This window comes from Quercus lobata, chromosome 10, assembly GCF_001633185.2.
Source record: "Quercus lobata isolate SW786 chromosome 10, ValleyOak3.0 Primary Assembly, whole genome shotgun sequence".
NCBI lineage: Eukaryota > Viridiplantae > Streptophyta > Magnoliopsida > Fagales > Fagaceae > Quercus > Quercus lobata.
Window position 1 is genome coordinate 29,992,896 of NC_044913.1, and position 21,143 is coordinate 30,014,038.

The window sequence follows — 21,143 nt, forward strand, 5'->3', positions numbered from 1 at the left end:
ATGGCAAGCAAATGGTCTTCAAGGCTGAGGAAACTGGTAACTCTTTTCCTTTTCTTCTTTTCCCTCTCTATTTTTTTTAAATATTAAAAATTGGGCGGGTTGGGTTAGACCCGTGACTAGAGTATTTGACCAAAAATTCGACCTGAGAACTATCCAACCAGCCCAAAACCCTTAGGTTTGGGTCGGGTCGGGCGGTTTGATCGGATAGGTTGGATCCATGCTCAGCCAGCCCCTAGTTCTCTCCCTGCATCTCACTAGTTTTTTTAGTTGTTGTTGTTATTTATTTATTTTTTTTTAATTTTTTGAGAATCAAGTGCATCTCACTAGTTTATCAGTCTAAGAAGTCTCAATGATTTAGGAAATCCCATCTATTATCCTCAGACACGCATTCATTGTTCATTTAAATTTCAACATGTTTTTTTTTGTCCCTCACATCACTACAAGACAAAACACACACAGCACAAAGGTTGAAGAAAGAAAGAAAGAGAGAGAGAGAGCAAATCAATGTTGTTGCTAAGCGTTCCTCCAGTTCCAACCTCCCCAAGAGATGACGCTATTGCACTTTACCGTGCTTTCAAAGGTACTACTCTCTCTCTCTCTCTCTCTCTCTCTCTCTCTCTCTCTCTCTCTCTCTCTCTCTCTCTCTCTCTCTCTTTTAAATTTCTATTCAAACATGCTTTTACTACTTGTTTGGTCCAACGTTGGACATCCTCTACCCAAAAAAAAAAAAAAACAATGAATTCCACAACACATATAGATTGCTTCACTCTCGTGGGCCTTTCATTTCATTCCTATCAGTAATATTTGGTTCAAAAGGACTGATTCTACTTTTTGGGTTTTTGTTTTATTGTTTTTGCTATATGTCATATCATATGTGTCATCCAATGTCTCCCTCAACTAATTTACCAAAAAAATTTCAATTAATTGAAAAAACTAATGTGCCCATCTCCATTTTTATTTATTCCTGTAAGTATACGCTGGAAAATTATTGAATACTCCGGAAGTACCATAAATGCGTACTCCCCCCTCTCACATGAATTGTGGGTCCTACCATAAATTTAATTAGTGGGACACACAGTTATGTGAGAGGAGAGAGTACGCATTTATGGTACTCTAGAAGTACCTAATAATGACCCATATACACTTATGTTGCTGGCACCCATGCAGCAAGGCAAGTATTTCAAACTTGCTTTATGAGAAATGAATTCTTGTTGAGATGACTCATTCAAGACCCTATACACTAATAAATGCTTGATTTTTTTTTGTTTTTTGTTTTTTTTTTTGTTTTTACATACTACTAGAACAACAAATGAAGGTTTTCTGTCAATTGTGGATCTGTTTTTCTTATTTTTCAACATCTTGAAACAATGTTTATTTTGAACAATCTACTTTCTATTGATAGACCTAAAAACTTGTTATTTGACAAGGGTTATTTTCTATATTTAGGAACCATGTTCTCTCATACTTGCCTTAAGCACCACACGAATATATATTATTTATAAAGCTTCATGGTGATTTTCTACCTTTTAGTCTTTGGATTTTTTCCCAGCAGATAAAAAATACACTAAAGACCTAGTCACATTGTTGACTGTTACTTTTTTTTTTTTTATAGTAGAAACGATAGTAGACTTTATCATGAAAAATCATGTTGTACAATGGGAAAGAGAAAAGAGGGGTATTCTTTTAACCAAACAATGACCTCTTCTTCCTCTTTTGCAGCACTAGCCAAAGCTAAGGCAGCACGATTATATCGTAAAGATATACTGTGAAAAGAAAAAAAAATAAATAAAGAAAACCTATCCCTTATGTCTTCGAGTATCCAGTCACCCTCGAGGAACAAACTCTATCAAAATTCATAAGGTCCACAAGTGCAGGGGCATAGCTATGTGTAAGGGTGGGGGGGCCATGGTCCCCCCAAAATTTTGAATTTAAAAAAAAATATATATATATAATTATTTTAATGTTTTCAAAATTTAGTCTACAAAAATAAGAGTTCCCCCCTCCCCCCCAAATATTTGATTTAGTCCGATGATGCTCTTAAAAAAAAAATTGGTCTAATAATTATAGACACATAACATTATTTTTCACAATTCTATTTTTTATTGTAAAATATGCTTTTATATCTATTAAATATTTGATAAAGTTTGGCACCAAATATATTTGAATCTATATATTTTTCAACCAGTTATGTGGTAATTAACAAGTCTTTGACTCATTAAAAAAATAATGTCACTAAAACTACACATGAAATGTCTCTTTAGTTATTACATAATGGGTTAGAGCAAGATAGCTTCAAATATGTTTGAAGCCTAACTTATTCCTTCAAGTTTTGGATCATTCATGTTTTTGAAAATTTCATTAGTTCAATTGAAAGATTTTTTACTTGCTTTAGTATAAATTTTGATAATTTGTATCGAAAATGAAATTTTTTAAGAATTTCACTATAAAAATAGTTAAAATGAATTTTATTTTATGAAAGCATGTGAATATAATAAAAAAACGTGTGTATATGAGTATGTGGAGTTGTCTAGATAAATATATTAGAGTTACAATTTGGCCCCAAACAAAAATTCCTGGGTCCGGCTGTAACGACCCAAGGAAAAGCGCTAGTCACATCTGCGCTATATCTCAAAAGGACTAGTCACAATTGAGACTCCTTGTAGTTGTTAATAAAGCCCAGATCTACCCAGTAAATACCCGATGTGGGACTCATCACACACCCACACACATCACACAATCAATCAAATTGGGGCATCATAATCTCCCCCACTTAAATCCCTAACGTCCTCGTTAGGGCCCACTTTGTGGGGTAGTGTCTCCAAGCCCACAGGGATTACCGAGCCGGCTCTGATACCATATGTAACGACCCAAGGAAAAGCGCTAGCCACATCTGCGCTATATCTCAAAAGGACTAGTCACAATTGAGACTCCTTGTAGTTGTTAATAAAGCCCAGATCTACCCAGTAAATACCCGATGTGGGACTCATCACACACCCACACACATCACACAATCAATCAAATTGGGGCATCACAATGAAATGTAACACCCGCCTCACTTAAATTAATTTTATTGCTTCTAAAGTGAAATTGATGAATTATTTAATTTATTGTGAAGGTGATATTATTTTATATTATGATATCTACAAAGAAAATAAATAAAAGATGTAACGTGAGAGTTATTTTGTGGATTATTCATAGTCTCCTTATCAGTTAAGGACAAGGATAAGAGACTAAAACCTATTTGGATTAGGAGTTTAAGTGTTATTGGAATTCTTTAGAGTTTTAGCCCATCTTAACAACCTTGATTTGAGTTTAATTTGGAATTAAAGTCTTGGAGGCTTATTTAAGTTTTAGTGAGTCGTAAACTCTAGTCCCAGTAGGAGTGTTATTTAAGAGTACTAATTGGAGTGAGATTGATCTTCCTAGACTGAATTAGAGTGTTACTTTAAAGATATATATATACTGAGTCTTTTAGGTCAGTCACGTGAAAGGAAGAGAGAGACATTGGATGCTAAAAGCTACGGCAAAAAGGGTTATTGCCAAACTTGACATAGACGACTTCAAGGTAACCATTAACAAGCTGATTATTGATTGTGTGTGGTATCATAGGTTAAAGATACGTGTTGTTTATCTCCATACAGTAGAGTTTATATTACAATTAATATTACATGGTGCAAGATACCTCTAAGTTGATGGTATAAGATTTCTTGAAGTTTCTGTGTTATGACTTAATTAAGTGGCATGGCAGATATTTATATATATATGTAGAGAGTAAAGAGTTAAATTGATGTACATAGCATGGTGAGTCATAAGATTACATGATATCAATACCCCAATTGAGATTGAATTCCCTATATCCAATTTAAATAGACTATCATGAGATGTAAGTAATATTGATGCTTGTGGATTATTTCGGATCGGATGGTAAAGTGTTAAATACTAATGGTAGGCCTTTGGTTAAAAACATTGTTAGGATCTGACATGTAAGTATGTTGTATGAAGGTCCATATGTGATTTTGGAAGAGAGATAGCATGATTGGTTTATGTAAATAGTGTAAGTATGGCTTAACACGGTAAAATCATCTATTTGTGTATTAGGTTCAAGTGTCATCAGCTTGGATAGTTGAGATCTATCGTGTTTTGGTGATTTGAGGTAAGTGGACTTCAGAACATGACGTCTCTCAAGACGTGTATATTTATATATATTTTTGGTAAAAATATATTTATATATATATACATAATTGCAAAAGTGAAGTTTTCATAAACTTATACTATTATCAATGCTTTGTACGCATACTTGAATTTTATTATTTCTTAAGTTTTACCTCGAAGTTGTATATGTTAAGAATGATTTAAAACTATATTTTTGAGAAAGTATTTGTTATATGATATATGATTGGTATTGACAATATTGTAATAACGTAAGAATGTTTTCAAATAGTCAGTTAGACAGTCTGCAACCTTTGCCAACACAGGGTTAAGTGTTGGCCTTCGGCCGATGTAGTGTTATTGTGGTGTGGTGCAGTGTTATTGTTTGCTCTTTAGAGCCAGTGTTGCCTCTCTGAGGTTAGTGTTATTGTTCCCCATGGGAATCACCCACCGAGTGTTTAGCAGCTTATGTCTTTGTCTGGCTAATGACTAATGTTTTCCATATCGAATTACTATTTTATTGTTACTGATCGTTATAAGTGGAAAAAGATTGTTTATTGTTATAATAAATTGTTTCTACCTATTTAGTGTATTTTGGCCAATTAAAGTGGTTACTATTTTATTTATTGATTACAATATTATAGTAAAGGTTTTGTAAAGACTATATTTTGTTAACGATACTAATGTTTTGTTTTGAAAGACATCCTCATGTTATGTAGTCTCTTATTGGGCTTCTAGCTCACCCCCCCTTTTTCCACCCTTTCAGATTAGAGCAGTGGAATATCTTTTGATGGTAGATCATTGGAGACATAGATTGAAGACTTCTTTTGGAGCTATGTTAGTTGAGGGATTGTTTTAGTATATTTTCTTAGGATAGTAAGTTGGCATTTGTGGAACTCTTCGAGATTGTATTTGGAGACTTTATTGTTAAAGTTTTTGTTTTATGGATTTCATAGGAAAGATATTGATTATTTGAAGTTTATTTGTGGATATTTATTTACGCTCTGTTCCATTATATCATTGATGAGTATTTCTAAGATAGGTTATGCATCTAAATCCTTGGTATGGGTTTGGGGTGTTACACCGGCCCTGCACAAGTTCTGTAAAATTGCATTCTACTGACACCTTGCAGAAGCTGATACTTGGACGGAAAAACAGAGCCAATATCCACTAAATCCCAGGTCTAGCAATACTCATCAAGATGCAAAAATTTCTTTGAAATCACTTAATAAAAGCCAAGGAAAAGAGATAAATGTGTGGGGTTTACGCATTAAATCCCAAGATTTTCCTTTTTAGTGTTTTAGGATGTGGGAAAAAAAAATTTGGGATCCATGTGATGTGGTTTACGCATTAACGCCCACTTGATTTATTAGAGCATCCATGTGATGTCGGAAATAAAATTTGGGACTTTTTTTTTTTTTTTTTTTTTCGCCAAGCAGCGGAGATCTTCTATTGCCTCTGGGATCCCCAGCCCTCGGCATCTGAGGCTTAAAATGTTCATGTTGAAGTAGGGGGTGGAAAATTACCCCCAACAAATGTTTGAGAAACACTCAAAACTATCTGAACAGATTGCTTGTTTTTTGTGAATTGAAGAGTTCAAAGAAGACAAAGCTATTGAAGGACGTTTACTCGTGTGTTGAAGCTTGGGCAAATTCTCGACAAAAATTTGAAAATTGGGACTCCGAAGAATACGTTTCCATGATCTCAAAGAAGTTCCTTTTTGGCCCGACAACTCCTCAGTATAATTGGAAATATTCTCCATCTCCATATCCATATTTGAATTATCCTCGTTTGAATTGTTGTTATCCATATCTGTCAATGTTTTCCCCTTCATTTCGGTAGTCCCACTGTTTTCCTTATAATCTGCCAGTTGTTGCCTATTAGCCAACGTTGGAGACTTACCTGACTTTTCAGTAATTGGAAGAGTCATTGATGAAGTACATTCCTTAGAAATAGGATCAAGTGTAATCGGATTATTTTCTTTCAACTCATTCAAAACCTCCAAAACGCTTACCTGCGGATTCCTCGATGATTTTAATTTCAAAAGTGAGGAAAAATCTGGATTTTTAGAAGAGGTGGATTCAGTTGCAAGGCTATCCCACTCAAAGTTTGAAATTTGAGTGGGATTAGAAGATTTCGGAAAAACTCAGACCTGTCAACTGCCTTGGATTCTCTGGTTGTTGCTTGGTTGTTTCCTTGTTAGCTTCGCTGGTCATCAGAATAGTTGGTGGCTGGTGGTGGATACGGGGTTGTACAACTCCATCCTCATCCCATCGGTAACTTGAATTTCCTCTTCATCATCATCACTGAATCTGGACTGGCTAGGGCTTTCTTTTCCCTGTTTGGTTTTGGGAGCAACTACAGGCATCCATGGACCAAATTGAAATTCATCCTCATCTGTTGACAGACAACCCTTATGTACCTTTTGACACTCTCGATCCTGACGACCAAGTATACCACACCTATAACAGAAGGTAGGCAGCCTTTTATACTTTAAGAACACCCAACCTTCCTCCGCCCCTTCAATATGAACCATTTTTCCCCTCATAAGGGGTTTGGTAACATCAATATCAACTCGAATCCTAAGGAAGGACCCCAAGCAAATCCACTCTTCGGGGCATCAACCAAAATTGGAACTCCAATCTCATTGGCAACAAGGGAACCAATAGATGAATTCATACTTTTAATGGGAATATTGAAGACCCGAATCCAAAAAGGAGAGTATTTGAAGAAAACATTACCTGGACTGAGATCACCTGTAAATCGCTTCAGTAAAATCAATCTCCTATCAAAGGACCAAGGACTTCTGTCTAGAACCTCCACCATGTCCTCCTCACTTATAAAGATAACCAAAAAAAGATTGTTTCCAACCTCTTTAATAGTAACACCATGCAACCATGCCAAAGTTTTTGGACTGTGGATTTAAACGCCTCCTTGTTAAATTCCTTGCTAGTTTGTAACTTGAACAAGATACTGAATTTTGCATGTCATTTTGAGTTTGACACATCCTGGGAGCTCACAGCCAAAACTCCTTTTTCCTCTTCCGAGAGATTAAATTTCCTCCACATCTCCTCCATAGCCACATCCATTGATAATGACAAGTGTATCAAAGAAAGAAAAGAAGGAAAATAAAAGAAAGGGATGAAAAAAAGATAAAAACAAAAGAAAAATCCCCTACTACAATCAGCAAAGCAGACCGGAGAGGTTTGAATCTTACGTTAGACAATGTAAGTTGGTTTCTTTTACTTCCCAAGACTCCAAAGAGTCAAGGAGAGAAAAGTTTCTGTTGACTGAATATATTGTTGACTGTTACTTGATTTGATTCTTTTAATTTATATATATATATATATATATAGATAGATAGATATGAAGCTTGAAAATTTTAATCTTCCTCTTCTTTCAACCAAATGGAGACTAGGGGAAGTGAATAAATGAATTGATCGTTTTTTAAACAAGTATATCATTCTAGATTTGGGGTTCCCCTTGAACATGATATTGAAATGCAAGCCTCTGGAGATCATAAAAAGGTAAATTTTTCTCTATGCATTTTTCAATTTTTCTTTAGCATTGCTTAATATTAGTTTCCATGTTTGAGAGACATTTCGACGTTCTCACTTTTACCTAAGGACATTCATGATTAATTTTTCCCTTTCCTTTTTTTTTTTTTTTTTTTTTTTTGGTGTGTGTGTGTGTTGGGGGAGAGGGGCCTCATAATGTGTTGATGCCATGTGGATTTCTATGTGTTGACATGGAATCTGCTCATATCTACCTGTATGTAACCGCAGCTTTATATTGGCTAGATGATCTGGCACCATGTATTGCAAGAAAAGGATGCTCTAAACTGCTGAATAGTGTACGTCTTCATATTACTTACATTGTCTTAGTTTGTGATATGATATTTTTGTGGAAGGTTTAAAGGCATATTTATAAAGCCCTGGAACTGACCAACAGATATTGAAATTGCCTAATGTATAATTGAATGTTACATGGCCTTATGTCATACTGTAAGATCTGTGTATGATGGCCCTAAGCAATTGCTATGTACATTGAAGATGAGGCTCTCAAAAGTCAGAAACAGGTCAATAATAAAGTCATATATTGCATCTGTTGCTGAATCTTGAAATGGATGCATTCTTTGTTGTGACTTGATTTGCAGAGCTGCAGATGAGACAGAAAATTGGAATTTGGAATGATTGACGACTGATGAGTCTTGTTAGAAGCTTTAGACACGCTTAAGCACAAAATCCTATTAAAGCTTGCACAAGCGTAGCCTTGTTTGAAGTACATTTTTGAAGTATTTAAATACTTTTTCTAATACGTAGAAATATTTATAATATACAATAAAAAATAAGTATTAAAATTTTAAATAGTAATATGTAGCCTATTAAATCAAATGGTTGGAGTGGTGCAATTGCACAAAGGTTGTCACTTCAAATTTTAAATCCAACAATGGCTATTTCAATTCTTCTATTTTCTATATAGTAAATTTGAAAAAATTGTCTATGTTTTACAAAATTTGGACAGCTATAATAGTAATGATCAAAATGAAGTACATGGCTTAACCAAAATATGACCAAAAGTCAGAGATCATCAAGCACTAAAATGTAGCGACTAAAACATGGCTTAACCAAAATATGACTAAAATACTTAAATGTAGCGACTAATTGAAAGGGTTTATGGGGAAAAAAAAATGAAAGAAAGAAATTAGAACACACTTTTTTGGACTTTGGGATTTTCCAAAAAGGGGCAAAAATGCCTTCATTGAATGCTCCTTGCCTTTTGGGTTTTGCACTTATGCTTTAGGAGTGCTAGGTGCAATTATAACAACATTACTGACTTATAGACTATAAGTTATAGTATAGTAGTATGTATCTAATATCTGTTATATGAGGGGTGGCTTGATTCATGGTTTGTAATAATGAGATGTTCAATCTGAAACTGTGTTGTGATTGACATTTCAATGTCTAATTTTCGAATTTTATAATATCCCTTTTTATAATATGAGAGGAAATAAAGTCATCGATACCTTAATGCAAAATATTTGACGTAGCTCTTGCTTGCATATGTAAGTACACCCCGTAATGAAGGCCTGGAATTTGACAGAGAGATAGCTGCAATGGATTTAAAGGCTCTTTTTAAAGCAGGGAAAAGAAATTGGGAACTGATGAGAAGACTTTTATCCACATATTCAGTGAACGAAACAGGGCACAATTGGCTGCTATTATTTCTGTGTACCATGACATGTTTGGAAATTCACTTAAAAAGATATATATTTTTTTTCTGAGAAATCTTATATTTTTGCTTTAAAAAAGAAAAAGGAAAAAAGAAAAAGAAGAAAGATCTTTTGCCTGAAGGAAAGAAGTGCTTATTCAATCTTGAAATTTAGGCAGTAATGGGCAAGACATCGGGGCTTTTTGAATATGCTATCTTGACCATTTTAAGCTGCTTAGAGAATCCAGTGAGGTACTTTGCTAAAGTATCATCTCACATTCTGGGTTTAATTGTTGTTTCTCTTTGGTGATTTCGTTACAATGTATAAGTTTATCATAATAATAATTTCACAAACTGGTAGTTTCTTGCTAAGAAGGCAAGGTAAATAGTACTTTTTGCTATTCAGGTTTTATCATTGCAGTAGACATCATTTTGTGGAAAATAAACAGTGCAATATTAGAGTTATCTAGTACATTTGGATGATTTTAGTACTGTTAACTACTCTAAATTTGAAGAATAGTAGTTTGGAATAATTTCCTTAATTGAAAAAAATCCATTTCTTATGTAAAAACCAGTGGAAATTTTGATGGCATATTATTAAAAGCTTGTAGTTTCGTTCCAGCGCCCTAAAATAATGAGGTATGCCAAAGCTTTCACATGTTTTCTGTCCCTTGTGTGGATAATGATAGGCCAAGAATATATTGATCTATTGTGATGAATTAACCAATTAATTAGCCAAGTTAAAATCACCAACTAAGTTAAAATGCAGTGGAAAATAAATTGACACTGTAATTTGTTTACGAATGGGGAAAAACCCCACCAGGTGATTTTAAGGTCACCACTTCCGAGAATCGCTATTATCACAACAAGCAGTTACAAATAAAGGAATCTCAGTACCTTATACCAATTTACAGTTGAATCCTTACCCCAATACCCAATTGGACTTGTTCTGTAGTGACAATCTCTCCTTTCAATGCACAACTCCTAGTACATGACTAACCAATTCGATGCGCGAATCCCAGTACGTGGCTTGCTCACTAACTTGAGAAGGATGTTGGCTACAAAGTTCTTCAGTTCATCACACGATGAAGATCACGAAGCTCCTTGGTTACAAAACCCTATGGTGTACATGCACAGTAGCTTCTTGAATAGAAAGATAAACTAGGGTATATGTCTCCGGTTCACAATATGCTTGTGAAAAACTTTGCATTGAGTTGCATCAACTGTGACGGCCCTTAAAACAATCCTTATATATGTTTAGGGTTGTGAGAAAAGAAAACCCAAACATCTATTCACGGATTAGAGTGAAATCAAATCTGAAAAACTGATTTTCATAAACCTTAACAAATACCCTATCTTTCGAGAAGCTGTCAAGCATTGGGCTTAAACAGCCTTTTAAACCTCGATAGATACTAACTGTCGAGTTCTAAAATTCAGCACTTCTTTACTTGATTCTTGGATAGATTTGCATGGCTTTAACACTTGAACTTGAAATCTTGTTCCTTGAAGTATTAAACACATCTTAGATCTACTCAATTACAAGTAAAGTGTGTTTTGTCAAAGGATTAGCCAATTCTATTTTGACATATGTTCCTAACATGATTCACATATGTCCTGACAATCCCCCCCTTTGGCAATTCCTGACAAAACCACAACAGACAAATGAACAAATGAGAGAAATCATAAATCATTCAACTCATACTCACTTGTTGAATACAATAAAATCTATCTTAACACAAACTCTTGAAAAACTTTGCAAGAAGAGAGTTCATGGCAAGAAGACTTTGACAACCTGTATTTCTGAAACACTTTAAACAAAACTCATCAAGGCATCTTAGTATGAAACAGAAATAAAAGATTGCATACAATTAATAAGAGAGAAAAGAAACAACACATGCAAAGATAGGTGAATAACATACATTAACATATATATATCCAAAGATAAGTACAATGTATGTCAAATGGTCACAAGACCGGTATTGTAACATCCCAATCACAAAAACAAAAAAAAAATGGTCAGATTTTATTTGGACCACATGTGCCCACTTACCCTATTAAAACCCCACCACTCATCTCACAAATATCTCAACTCTCTTTGGCCGGCCATCCCTCTCCTTATGTTCTTTTCTTTCTTTTCTTTTCTCTCATACACTCCTCTCTATCACCTGCTCATTCTCTCTCACTGGTACCTCCATACCACCATCTCCACCATCAATTTATTTATTTATTTTTTTTCGGGCAATGTCACCGGAAAATCCTTAGGAACCTCTAAGCATCTTCACCTTTTATTTGAGGTAAAAGTTTCTAATCTTTTTGGTGGGTTTATATGCTTTTGCTTGAGGTTATTTTTATCTAAGCTTTAATAATGATACCCATGTGATTTATGAGCATTGGAAGTAATATTTATGTGTTTATATGTATGGGTTTTGTATTGGTGGAATTATTTGATGAGTGGGTTTATGATTTGTGCTAATGATGACTACCTAAGGTTTATGTATGGTGGAAAATTTGGGGGTTTTGAGTTATAACATGTGATGGTTGGTAAACCCAATTTTTCCATTGCTATTGGGTTTATTTGGAGTTAGTTGAAGTTCTAAATTTCTTGTCTTGGAGGATATTTTGATTTTGCTTTCATGGGTCTCTTATTGATGTAGTGTAAATTTTATGGAAACTAGTCATAATGTTAGAGATGATATTAAATGAGTTAACTTTATAAATTGGAGTTTATATCTTGTGAATCAATTTGTTGAGAAACTTTAGAGGTGGAATATATTATTATTGATGAAGTTAAATAACAGGCTTGCTTAAGTGCTTATTTGGCAATTCCTAAATTGTAGCTAGATACAATTTTAAGCTTTATGCTTATTGTGTTAGGTTTGCTTGATATTGTTGAGGTTCTAGCTAATCTCCTTTGGAGCTTAGAGAATTAGGCTTTTTGCGGGTTGCAAGGTAAGTAGCTTTTTAATGGGATTTTTGGAAAATAACCATGTTTTATAATTGTTGTTTTTGGGTCAAACACATTTTGGAAAATTATATATGGATATATGTTTTCTTAAAAGTATTGTGTTGTGACCCTATTATATGTTATTATATATGAAAAGTGCATCATATTTGGTATTGCATTTGGGGAAATGCATGAATTGTTGATATGGAAAATGAGCATCTTTTATTTAATCTTTGATAAGGAAATCTTGGAATTCATGGTATATTAGAAAATTTAAAGATGCTTATCTTGTCTTGTTATGTGGGAAATTGATAGAAAATCTTTTGACAAGAATAAAGTTGAAAACCTTACAAACTTTGTGGAAGTTAGATTATTTAAGGTTTTTCTGAAACTACCTGGTTGTAAACTATGTATTTGAAAGGAAATGTATACCTGTGAGTTTTATGTGGTTTTGACACCATGCCATGTGTAATTTCCCGGTGATCACCCGATTTGGTTTCGTAGTCTTTGTGACAACGGAATCAAATCTAGGTCAGTGCCCTTTCACTTTGGATGACGCATTTTTCCCTGCTGCGGGAAAAGGTTCCTTGATTGTGTGTGGATGAGGCTGCTACCCATGGGGCCAAGAGACCACATGCAAGAGAGGTCCTATTTGATGCGCTCTCTTTGCTGCCCATGGGGGAGAGAAAAACCTTGAGGGTATGGGTAAGGCTGTTGTCTATGGGGCCAAGAGTCTGCATATCAAAGAGGACCATATCATGCCAGTTGTGAATGGATGGATCTTCTGACCGGTCTATGTTGTAGTGTGGTATATTTATGATAATTTGCCTTATGTTAGATATTATGGCTTTGGAAATTATAATGTTGATGCTCACAGATTATAGTATATAGTTTCAAGGTATCTACTTTGAGAAACTTTGTGTTTCAATATTCAATCATTCTTGTCATATCATATTATTATTATTGAAGATGAAACTTGCATTTCCCCTACCTTCATTAATTATGCTACTTACTGAGCTTTAGCTCATCCCACCCTCTAACAGTTTTTCAGATTTATTAGCTATACCTTGGGTATGGAGCTTACTTCTTTGGTGATGATTAGAGTGCTATATAAATTGGGGGACTGTTGCTGTAAATGGTTGGTGATTCGATCTTGCTATGTTCAACGAGACCTTAATTAATTCTATTGGAGGTGGGTCGCTTGAGGTTTGTTAGCCTTTGGCATGGTAGGCCTAGACTTGATGTTAAGTTCCTTAATCTTGATAAGATTGTGACTTTGTGTAATTTAATCAGAGTTTTGTAATATATTCATGTATTATGTGAAGGCACATGATTTTTAGTTATTGTTCGTAAATGTGTTATAGAGCTCTGACTTGTAAGATAGAGATTTTAGTATGGTTATATATTCTTATCCTTTGGAAAAGAAAGGAAAAATCTACAGGTACCCTTGGGATGTATTTTCTCATGCTTTGGATCCTTTTGGGTTTGGGGCGTGACAGGTATACATGAGGTAAATGTAAAAGAAAGAAAAGAAAATACATAATAACCTCACTACATCCCTCAAAATATGAACACTCCCCTTATCACAAAAAATCTCCTATGCTAACTCTCCCCCTATGTATATGACTACTCTCATATCCAAAACTACTCCCCTTTTTTGTCACGAATGACAAAGGGTATTTGAATCAAGCAATCATCTCGTCATCACTAGGGTGAGCTAGCATCCTCATCATCATTATCATCGTCGGAGTCACCATCATCATCCTTCACCTCAAATGCCTCTAAAGTAGGAGAGGGAGACTCTACGAAGCCACCAAGGCGAGCCTACCGTTTAGCAATATGGCCAACACGGGTGTTCACTTGATACAACTCAGTAGTGAGTGTATCAAGGCGAGCATCCATGCGCTCAAGTTACGCCATGATTGCCTTGAAGGTCACTCCACTTGCTGAAGAAGAAGGTGTGGATGTGGAAGGAGCGGAAGAAGAAGGAAGAGCCATTGTCTCTGTTCGTGGCCACTTCAGTCGAAGCTGAAAACAATAGAAAGTCCCTCAAGAAGGGATAAAAAAATCAAGCACGAGGCTCTGTGATAGAGTTATAGTGAGACAATGGATGGAGAATGAATGTCATCACCATGTTAAGAAATCTCGGACCTCTTGCAAAGCCTGAGCAAGGGGTGTTTTGACGGTCACCCCAAGATGAAGGTGTCTCACAGAATTGAGACGAGAGTTGGTCTTTAGACACAGTCTTAAGATGATCGTAGCTAGGGTAGTCAGGATGTGCTACCCTAGGAATGTGTAGTACCTCGGATACAATATTCGGAGTGACTATGATGCATGTACCTCGAACGTGAGTGACAAAATGAGGTACAGAATAGTCAAATCCGAGCATATTAGGGTAAAACTCCTGTATGATCATGGAGGGACAAGTGACCAGGATGCCACACAGTGACTCCCAACCCCGACTGTAGATGACAATGGGAAGGTCAGTATTGGAAAAATCTGATAGAACGACTTAGCGTTCCGAATAAACGCCTCGTCGTGAGAAGTTCTCCGAAAAGTCCTTATAGGCTTTATCATTACAGAACCTGACGTGAGAAGGAATGCGGTCAGAAGGTGAAGAAGAAGAAGATGCCCTGGAACGAAGAGGGTTCCGGGACATAGTGGATTTGCGTTTAGGTACCATAGAGCATACTAACGCAAGAAAGAGAGAGGGAGAGATAGAGACATGCAGAAAAGCACCAAACAAATCAATATAGGAATATAAAGAATTGAAGGTACATATGCATGAAAATGCATGAGCATGTGATATGCAACATAAAAAGCATCATGGCCTCAGCCCAATCCAAACCTAACAACACACAACAATTCAACATATATAGCACACATCTATAACGCATGAGAATATAGTTGAAATGCACATGTTATGCAATGCGTGATGATTTAAAATCATTTAAACAAAAACCCATCCCAAAACTTTTACAAAAACCTCAACAATTTTAAAAAAATCCCAAAAATTTTCAAAAACCCCAAAAGTTAGGTCAAGAGATAAGAAATTCATGAATAATGAGTGAGAAAGCATCATACCAGAGAAGAACAATGATCTAGAGGCCGAAGACCACTTGGGGAAGAGGTTTGGAGTGAGAGAGAGGTGTTTGGGAAGGTGAGAGGTTAGAAAGGATCGAGAGAGATCGAGGAGAAATGAGAGAAATGTTGTGCGGATCCTATTTATAGAAATCCCAGTTTCTCGATGGATCGAGAGCTGTCGAGAATTAAAACGTGAGAAATAGCTATAGAGGAGCTATCAAGAGGTGTCCACAGCAAATAAACTTCGATGGATCGAGAAGCTATCAAGCATCTATCGAGCATCCAGAAACTTCCTTGATGGATTGAGTAGCTGTCGAGTAGCTATCGAGATTGAATCTCAAGAATCTCAATGAATCGAGATTTCAATAATGGCTATCGAGAAAGGAAGCTCTAAAGGCTTGATAGATAGCCTAGCTGTCGAGAGGTATCAAGAAGCTGTTGAGATTGCTTAAAAACTGTTTTTCAAAGAAGAGAAAAACATAGCCATAAATGCAATCAAACATGCTACTCAACCAAGCGTCCAAATAACATTTTAAGCTCTCAAAATCATCTCTCAACATGAAAAATGTCAAGCATTTAGATCCACACACACACACACACACACACACACACACACACACACACACACACACACACACACACACACATACACAAAACAAATCTAACCAATTTTATATTTCAGAAACAAGTTAAGACAGTTTAGTGAGCATACATTAACACATGTATTCCTTATGATGGCCAAATCACATTGTACCTACACATGTATCAAGAGTAGCAAAGACTATTGCGTATTTTTCTTTGCATATTTTTCTTTTAAGCAAACTACGCATGGGCATATAAGAGAGAGAAAAGAAATACCCAATGATGTTAAGCTTTTTGACATTGGACTTTTGCTATGCCGAAGCATACAAATGCTATTTCATGATTGGCGGGTAACAGTGGTAAGATGGTTATTTATGCCTTTCTCTTAGGATTTTCTAGTCCTTCTTGTCAAAAAGAGTAATACGAGTGTTAAGTACAAGAGATTACTTAATTTTACTCATTACAAACACGAGCTACAAAACTCACTTGCTTAGTTTTGCATAGAGATGCTCATCTAAGCTACAAAAGATACAAAGTTTAGAAAACTTTGTTTCAATGGCCATCCAAGGTACACAAGTACCAATGTACACAAATACACACTGTTTTTGTATTTTTCTGATTTTTCAATTTTTTATTTTTTATTTTTATGAAAAGCAAAATAAAGTAAAACTAAAACATAAACAAACAAAAACATGTTTAACAAAGCAAAGCTTAAAACTAGACCGACTCAAATAATGAAAGGAAAACACACAAGTAATGCAAAAACAAAAAAAAAAAAAAAAAAAAAAGAAGGGGAGAAAGAGAAAAAGTGACTAAATCATTCAGAGCCTTTTTCCTTCCACACCTTGGAAGAACCTTTCCGTTTTGCAAACCCTTGATCTAGCAGTGAGGGGGAAGAATTGAAACCGTTCAAATTCGAAAGGAACATGAGGGCTTTGAGTAGATCTCTAAGAGGAGCAAAGGAGGATGTAAACTGATTCTGGTTTCCCGATGAGATCATATTGTTGCTTTGTTGAGTGGCTAACCACTTATAGCAGTTAGGTCGAGTATGTCCAGCTACTCCATAGTGATGACAAAGATGCTGCTTTTTCTATTTAGGCTTTTGAGTGTTTCCCTTCTTAGCCCTAGGGTTTTTGGTCTCTTTCTTATCTTGTTTAAGGGGTGCTCCTAAGATAGATTTACCATTGTCTATGTTCTCACTGGCTAACACATTTTTCACATCATTGTTTTCAGATTCAACATTATTAGTAGGAGGAAAAAAAAAACAGTAGTACTAGTAGAAGCAATACTAGGATAAGAGAAATCATACCCTAAACCGGTTCGATCAGAAGCAAATTTCTGAAGACTGAGCATCTCATCAAGCTTTGCACTTGAAGTCCTCTCCAACTAAGCTCTGACTTGAAATAGCTCCGCTTTAAGTTTCTTGGTCTTCTTAACTAAGAAGTTGTTCTCAATCGCAGTGCTCCAATGGTCTGATTGGCTTCATCAAACTTTGTGGAAAGCTCTTTTCAATCAAGTTTCACATCACTCAGCTTCTTGGTGGCCAGCCTATATAGTTTCTCATGCTTCTCAGAAACCTTATACAACTTTTCATAGGCTGTATGGATATCATCTTGATCATCCATTTTTTCAAACTCAGAATCCACGAAGTCCTCTTCATCATCCACTTCTTTATCAATCCCCTCAGTAGGATTTACAGTGGCAGTAAAGGCATTTAGGATTCCATCATCCTTATTATCAGAATCATCCTCAGGCTCGGTGCCGCTCAAAGTAGTAGCAAGTGCCTTGCTCTTCCCAATGGTCTTGAGATACGTAGGGCATTCTTGTTTCATATGACCGAAGCCTTGACACCCAAAGCATTTTGGTCCTGAGGGAATAGTGTATTGACCGCCATCTCTAACATCCTTCTTTCCTTTGTCGTGGTTCTTGAATTGAGACGAGCTAGACTACTTGCGGTCTTTGTCAAATCCTTTAGCATTGGCATTGTTCATAAACTTTTTGAATTGCCGGGTGATATATGATTTCATCTTAGAATTTTCATCATTTGAAGACTCATCAGTGTCACTGCTCTTGGCCTTCAATGACATGCTCTTGCTCTTACTAGATTTCCCAATCCTTGTCAAACCCAACTCATAGGTCTACAGTTTGCCGACCAGCTCTGTCAAAGGAATTTTGTTAATATCTTTTGATTCCTCAATCACAGTGATCTTGGCATGAAATCTCTTGGGTAGAGATCTAAGCACCTTTCTAACAAGCTTGGGTTCGGAAATAGTTTCCCTAAGATTAAAGGCTAAGTTCACTATGTCTTTGAGCTTGACATAGAACTCATCGAATGACTCAACCTCCTCCATTTTAATTTCTTCAAAGCTTGTAGTAAGCCTCTGAATTTTTGAATCCTTGACAACCTCGGTTCCTTCATAGGTTATCTGGAGGATGGTCCATGCTTCCTTCGTAGTTTTAGTAGAGAATATCTTCTTGAATTCCTCATTCGTGACCGCATTGAATAATGCATTCAATGCCCTGCTGTTGAAATTTGCCGCCTTAATCTTAGCATCATCCCAATCGGTTGGCGCTTCCTTCGGCTTAGTCCAGCCTATCTCCATAGCTTGCCACACCTTTTCCTCTAATGACTGCAAGAAAGCTCTTATGCATACTTTCTAGTATGCATAGTTAGTGCCATAAATTAAAGGAGGTATAATGAGAGACTGTCCTCTATCCATGACAAACAAGGGTCAATGGCTCTCACAGCAAATATTAGACCTTAATCAGACTGTGCTTGCTTTGATACCACTTGATAGGCCAAGAATGTATTGACCCCTTGTGATGAATTAACCAATTAATTAGCCAAGTTAATTAATTAATTTAATTTGCATGCAATAAGCGTGGTAGCACAAAAAAAATCACCAACTAAGTTAAAATGCAACGGAAAATAAATTGACACGATGATTTGTTTACGAATGGGAAAAACCTACACGGAAAAAACCCCACCAGATGATTTTAAGGTCACCACTCTCGAGAATTCACTATTATCACAACAAGCAGTTACAAGTAAAGGAATCCCAGTACCTTATACCAACCTACAGTTGAACCTTTACCTCAATACCCAATTGGACTTGTTCTGTAGTGACAATCTCTCCTTTGAATACACGGCTTCTAGTACTTGACTAACCAATTTGATGCGCGGATCCCAGTACGTGGCTTACTCACCAACTTGAGAAGGATGTTGGCTGCAAAGTTCTTCAATTCATCACACGATGAAGATCACAAAGCTCTTTGGTTACAAAACCCTATAGTGTACAAACACAGCAACTTCTTGAATTGAAATATGAACTAGGGCATATGTCTCCGATTCACAATATGCTTGTGAAAAACTTTTGCATTAAGTTGCATCAGCTATAACGACACTTAAAACAATCCTTATATATGTTTAGGGTTGTGAGAAAAGAAAGCCCAAACATCTATTCACGGATTGGAGTGAAATCTGATATGAAAAACTAATTTTCATAAACCTCGATAGATACCCTATCTATCGAGAAGCTGTTGAGCATCGGGCTTAAATAGCCTTTTAAATCTCGATAGATACTAGCTGTCGAGTTTTAAAATTCAGCACTTCTTCACTTGATTCTTGGACAGATTTGCATGGCTTTAATACTTGAACTTGAAATCTTGTTCCTTGAAGTATTAAACACATCCTAGATCTACCCAATTACAAGTAAAGTTTTTGTCAAAAGATTAACCAATTCTATATTGACATATGTTCCTAACATTATTCACATATGTCCTAACAGATAAGGCCCATGTTATAGTACATATTCATGGATCAATTTCTAGTTGGACAGCTTCATGATAATTCTATAAAGCTTTTGCATAATTTCATTTTATTTTGAGCTGCCAAATATCCCTTACATTATTCCAATAAATTACAAGTTCTTCCATTGTAAAGATTAGAAACCAATAGAACAAAAGTGGACCTAACTCATTGATTTATGACTATATCCACTATTTTGATACTAAAATTGATAGGAATGAAATTATGATGATGCTGCTCTATTATATTGTACTGTCTTGATAGTATCATCAATTAAGCTTCCTAAAGTGTGTAAATAATTAATATTGTGTTGACTGCTATAAATAAAGAACTTTGAAAATATTTTAGAATCATTACATTCACTCATTTAATCATGCATTTGTTGGAATTTTGCTTCCACTAATACAAATATTTTGATCTGCTGGGTGGTGATCCTTAATGGAGATTATCTCTAGGGAAAGGCAGCATAGGATAGACTTGGGGGTTGTACTATGCTAGTTCAATTAGGGTATGTTCAATTGTTGTGAGTTATCTTGAGAGTTATAAGTTCTTAACAATTTAAATTCTCAAGAGTTAAATTTTTTGGATATATTTAGAATTTGAATTTATATCATGTTACCGAAAACATGATATTTAGAATTAAAATTTAAATTGTTAAAAAAATCTTTTTTTTTTGAGTAAATTTGTTAAAAAAAAACTTATGCTCATTAATTTAGAAACCAATAAATTAATAATTTGACCATTATGGACAATTTTGTTAAATAGCAAAAATGCCTTTAAACATTAATAAACATTTTATTTGGAGGAGAAATCAATAATTTAATTCCCTGAAATTAACTCTACGTCCTTAGTTTAATTCTCAAGAATTTTGTCAAATGACTATTCAATAATTCTTGGAAATTAATAGTTCCGGTTCCAAAATTTTACATACCCGACAGACACATCCTTATAAAGTTAAAAGAAATCCTAAGAGCTGAGTTGTTTCATCCTTATAGGAAATCCTAATAGCTGTTTTGTTTCATCTAGTGACCCTTTTTATTAGTTCCTTCAAAGAGGAGGAATGATGTGCATGAAATATATACAATAAAGTACTCACATATCTACATATTTAGCCTTAATTTTATGTTATTTTGTGACTGATTATATAATATCTTTGTGTTGTAGGTAACAAGGGCTTTACATGCAAAGTGGGGCTAGGCCAATTGAATCAAGCCAACTTACATCCAGCCAGGCATTAATTCAAGAAAAGACCAACCCAATTAAATTTAAGTCCAATTGGAGTAAGGAATCAAAGGAAATTTGCGCCAAATCCAAGTCCAATTCGGATTAGGATTCCAGACTGCATATCAGTTAGTATTTTTGGCA

At 35.4% G+C, this 21,143-nt stretch overlaps 1 long non-coding RNA gene across 1 annotated transcript; it reads left to right on the forward strand.

Annotated features, from left to right (window-relative positions):
* The first annotated feature begins 11,478 nt into the window (after positions 1-11,478).
* On the forward strand, positions 11,479-13,658 carry LOC115965955. The gene is made up of 2 exons (XR_004086234.1): positions 11,479-11,654; positions 13,348-13,658. It is a non-coding gene; the product is annotated as an uncharacterized LOC115965955 (long non-coding RNA).
* The last annotated feature ends 7,485 nt before the right edge of the window (positions 13,659-21,143 follow it).